This window comes from Oncorhynchus mykiss, chromosome 12, assembly GCF_013265735.2.
Source record: "Oncorhynchus mykiss isolate Arlee chromosome 12, USDA_OmykA_1.1, whole genome shotgun sequence".
NCBI classification, from domain to species: Eukaryota; Metazoa; Chordata; class Actinopteri; order Salmoniformes; family Salmonidae; genus Oncorhynchus; species Oncorhynchus mykiss.
The window spans coordinates 22399709-22405108 of NC_048576.1; positions in this window are offsets into that span (position 1 = coordinate 22399709).

Genomic DNA, 5400 nt, shown 5'->3' on the forward strand with positions numbered 1-5400 from the left:
TGGCTGAATGTCCTTTGAGTGGTGGACCATTCTTGATACACACAGGGAACTGTTAATCGTGAAAAACACAGCAGCGTTGCAGTTCTTGACACAAACCCGGTGTGCCTGACACACTTGATACACACCATATCCCGTTCAGTTACTTAAATCTTTTGTCTTGCCCATTCACCCTCTGAATGGCACACATTCACAATCCATGTCTCAATTGTCTCAAGGCTTAATAATCCTTCTTCAAACCTGTCTCCTCTCCTTCATCTACATTGACTGAAGTGGATTGACCAAGTGACCTCAATAAGGGATTATAGCTTTCACCTGGTCACGTCATGGAAAGAGCAGGTATTCTTAATTTCCTGCAGTCTAATGACCACAAGCGCCCTCTATTGGCCTCATGAGTGGAATGTTATTAATATTTTTCATAATAAAGTCAAAAATAAAAATAATAAACCACCTAAAACTATGGCAAATGGTTTTGTTTCAGTCTTCTGTGATGTATATAAAGTTTAATATTGGGATGCAAACTCGAAATGTAATATATTTCAACTCTATCTGACTTTTTTTTTAAACATAACCATGTGTGTAACGGTGTATACTTTTGTTTCAAAGTATATTTGTTTAAGACTACCAAGAAACACTGTGTGACCCTGATTTAGCTCCCTCTAGTAAAAGGTTAATGCTTTGTATACTCAGTGTATGTGATCGCAAGGTTTGAAATGAATATGTTGTAGTCAAATATTATATCTATTTAAGCTTCCGGCAGTCAGTTTGCAGTCTAAAAATGATTTGTATAATTATGTTCCGGCCCCCTGACCATCCGCTCAAGAAAATAATTGTCTCGCGACTGACTCTAGTTGATGATCCCTGCAATGAATCAGTACGCTCCTTCCTCTGCAATGCAATTTTCTTCTTGTCATTGTAAACTAAATTTGTGCTGAGTGATTAACAGTGTCAAGGTCCTTTTCAATTTATTCCCGAAACCCTTCTTCTTTAAATTTGTATTGGCAGATCGCAACCAACTGAAAGATGCATACACCGCCACCTAGTGTACTGGAGTGTGAATGCACTACACCTTGTGACACGAAAGGGAACCGGAAAAGTTACGAAAAAATTTACCTACCAACTAACCCAACACCAATTAAAACCTCACCACTATTCCACTACTTGGCCCTGTCTGATCCTTTACCAGTCCGGCACACCTTGTAACTTCTGCAGTAACTTCTGCAGTAACATATTTTACATCCAAATACTTCTCTACAGCTGCACCTACCACAACATCTATTTTCTGTGATTTATGTTCCATTTCTGCTGGTACAGTTGATAACAATGGTGAATGACAGATCTGTAAATCCCCATTTCCCCAGATCTGTAAATTTCCATTTCCCCAGATCTGTAAATCCCCATTTCCCCAGATCTGTAAATCTCCATTTCCCCAGATCTGTAAATTTCCATTTCCCCAGATCTGTAAATCCCCATTTCCCCAGATCTGTAAATTTCCATTTCCCCAGATCTGTAAATGTCCATGTGAATTTGGTGGGGTCAACCAAAAAGTTACATATCGTCTTTTTAAATAATACCAACATCATCGCATGTTTGCACGACCTTTGCGGAGTCAATAGAAGCTATGTCACTGTTTTCAACACATCAAGTGTTTTAGACTATGTTTTTCAAACAAGCAAGATAAATGAAGGTTCAATCAGTAATGAGTGAACGAACAACAACAACATCTTCCTGTCATCACCAGATTGTGTAGAGTGTACGTTCTTGACAGAGTTCGTAGCGTAACCGTCAACGTCACGGCCATAGGATCTGAAGGTCCTGGGTTTCTGACCAATCTATTTCGTGTATAGTTTTAATACCCGTCTCCCAGTCCCGACACACACACTGGCCTGTGCATGCACGCACGGTGTGCTTATTGTCAATTATTAGGTGGCTCTACGGAGCAGAGAACAGTGGAGACTGGAAAGCTCAACTTTTAAGGAATACGTCATTGCCCTCATCTGTCAGATGCACTCCACCTCTACAGTACATCCCAGGGACACACAGTATAATGGCAGGGTGGTGGATTGTGTTCCCTGAAATGCGCACCCCAGCTGATTGAGAGAGCACCGGGACCTCTCTATGCACTTCTGGTCCCACTGGAACATCCAGCTCCTCCACTGCGCGGTATCAGAAAAGACCATTGTCGTCCCGGCAAACATTCGTATGACCCCTCTAAATCCACGCATCTGCCGCACCAATGTCCAAAGTCTCTGCTGATGCAGAGCACCATGCAGTTTGTGCCACTCATGCTTTGCTCTCCCAGCCACCTAATGTGACAGTCAATAATGTATTAGTGCTGAGCGATTAACCAAAATGGTGGTTATTTTTCGTTTTTTAAACGACTAATTGCCTGAAGTAGTTTTTTTTCCTGTGAGCTTGAAGTGCAGTTTCTGTAAAGATAAATCAGATCAAGCCTGAACAAGCCAATATGCTACATAATTTAGCGCAGAAAACATGGTAATTAACTACAATGACCATAATCCATTGTGCGGACGCTTAAAATTGTCAAGTCTGTGCTGAGTAAAACATTGGGATTGAGAGAAGAGAGAACAGGCGACCGAAAGGGATAGAAAGCAATTTCTTCGTGAGTCTGAAAATACATTATCAAAGTGATTGATTGTTGGTATTCAACAGTCATAATGCGTGCCTTATTTACATTGAAGAACTACAAAATCGTGATTTTGTCAGACAGCTCAGCTCTAAAAAAAATGAGATGATAACCTGGAATGAAATAATAAAGTAATCAAATAAAATAAATATTTTATTAAAGTTAACTAAAGTGAATAAATGATGGTTAATAAGTGATAATCAGTAATGGGCAGTCACTTTTATTAATGCTTGTATTCTGTGTTTTTACAGCATTCAACCCACATAATGCAGAGTGCATTTAATGTTAAATAGAATATTTGAAACCGAAATCAAAAACCAACCTCAAAAAGCACAAATCGCTCAGCACTATAATGTATGTACAGTTGAAGTCAGAAGTTTACATACACCTTAGCCAAATACATTTAAACTCAGCTTTCACAATTCCTGCCATAATCTTAGTAAAAATCCCCTGTCTTAGGTCAGTTAGGATCACCACTTTATTTTAAGAATGTGAAATGTCAGAATAATATTAGAGAGAATTATTTATTTCAGCTTTTATTTATTTCATCACATTCCCAGTGGGTCAGAAGATTACACACACTCAATTAGTATTTGGTAGCATTGCCTTTAAATTGTTTAACTTGGGTCAAACGTTTCGGGTAGACTTCCACAAGCTTCCCACAATAAGTTGGGTGAATTTTGGCCCATTCCTCCTGACAGAGTTGGTGTAACTGATGTTTGTAGGTCTCCTTGCTCGCACACGCTTTTTCAGTTCTGCCCACAATTTTCTATGGGATTGAGGTCAGGGCTTTGTGATGACCACTCCAATACCTTTACTTTGTTGTCCTTACGCCATTTTTACACAACTTTGGAAGTATGCTTGGGGTGGTTGTCCATTTGAAAGACCCATTTGTGACCAAGCTTCAACTTCTTGACTGATGACTTGAGATGTTGCTTCAATATATCCACATAATTTTCCATCCTCATGATGCCATCTATTTTGTGAAGTGCACCAGTCCCTCCTGCAGCCAAGCCCCCTACAACATGCGCCACCCCCGTGCTTTATGGTTGGGATGGTGTTCTTCGGCTTGCAAGCATCCCCCTTTTTCCTCCAAACATAATGATGGTCATTATGGCCAGACAGTTCTATATTTGTTTCATCAGACCATAGGACATTTCTCCTAAAAGTACGATTTTTGTTCCCATGTTTAGTTGCGAACTGTAGTCTGTCTTTTTTATGCCGGATTTGGAGCAGTGGCTTCTTCCTTGCTGAGCGGCCTTTCAGGTCATGTCGATATAGGATTCGTTTTACTGGGGATATAGATACTTTTGTACCAGTTTCCTCCAGCATCTTCACACGGTCCTTTGCTGTTGTTCTGGGACTGATTGGCACTTTTCGCACCAAAGTACGTTCATCTCTAGGAGACAGAACGCGTCTCATTCCTGAGCGGTACAAGTATACTTGTGTACTATTGTTTGTACAGATGAATGTGGTACCTTCAGGCATTTAGAAATTGCTCCCAAGGATGAACCAGACGTGTGGAGGTTAAAAACAACAAAAAAAGAGTTATTGGCTGATTTCTTTGGATTTTCCCATGATGTCAAGCAAAGAGGCACTAAGTTTGAAGGTAGGCCTTGAAATACATCCACAGGTACACCTCCAATTGACTCAAATTATGCCAATTAGCCTATCAGAAGCTTCTAAAGCCATGACATCTAAAGCCATAACCGACTTGCCAAAACTATAGTTTGTTAACAAGATATTTGTGGAGTGGTTGAAAAATGAGTTTTAATGACTCCAACCTAAGTGTATGTAAACTTTGGACTTCAACTGGTGTTATGTTGGGCATCTACTGACCAAACAATGATTTTATGAAATATACAGTATATTTTTCTTTATGACATGTACTATATTGCTAAATAAAAAGGTTTAAGAAAATACAGGCAGGCACCACATTACTACAAGACAGAACAGCTCGCTGAATCAAGCATGATGGTCTAGTAAGTATAAAAGCAAAGCTTGTTTTCATATAATTTAAGAAAGTTTGAAAAGGTAGTGGAATGGGATTAGTGTGGTGTGTGAAGAATCCAATACTTTAACTTGTAGGCGATGCAAATCACATTATTGTGGGAGAACCTCCTCTAAGAATATGAATTAGGCTGTTTGAGAAGGTTTAAATCCTAAGTAACCTGCACATTGTTTGAAGTACAATAGACCAACATAGCTACTGTAGTAGGTCAAAGCTGTGTGCTGGAAAACCTTGGTAGAGCATGGGTGAAGTAGGCATTGTGGTGCTCATGTGAATTTCCTTTATTTTTCGGCTTCAGACCAATACCTACTTTCACTTAAAGCATATTTTTTTGTTTTTAATATACATAAGGAATACTGTAAGTGCAAGTAGGCTAACAGACAATGAGAAGTGAAAATATGCAAGTTGTTGTGAAAAATACAATGTCATCAGGGTTATATTTACCGCAGCTATATGACCTTGGGGATGACTGAGCCATGAGCTCTAGCAGTCTACCGGAGCCCCAAAGAACAGATTTAATAAAGAGAGGTACTTTTCATATTCTTAGTGTACTGTAGCCTATTTACCGTAACAGAGAACCACTCATTTAAAGCATTCATCTTTTTGTAAAACCAGCTGTTGTATTTGTGTTGTGAATGTGTGAATATACACCTCTTAGATGTCTACTCTACTGTACAGTTACATCTTTTAACTACTAGGTTACTTTATTTCAATGTCTCTTGGGACTCTCCTTGTAACTTGTCAG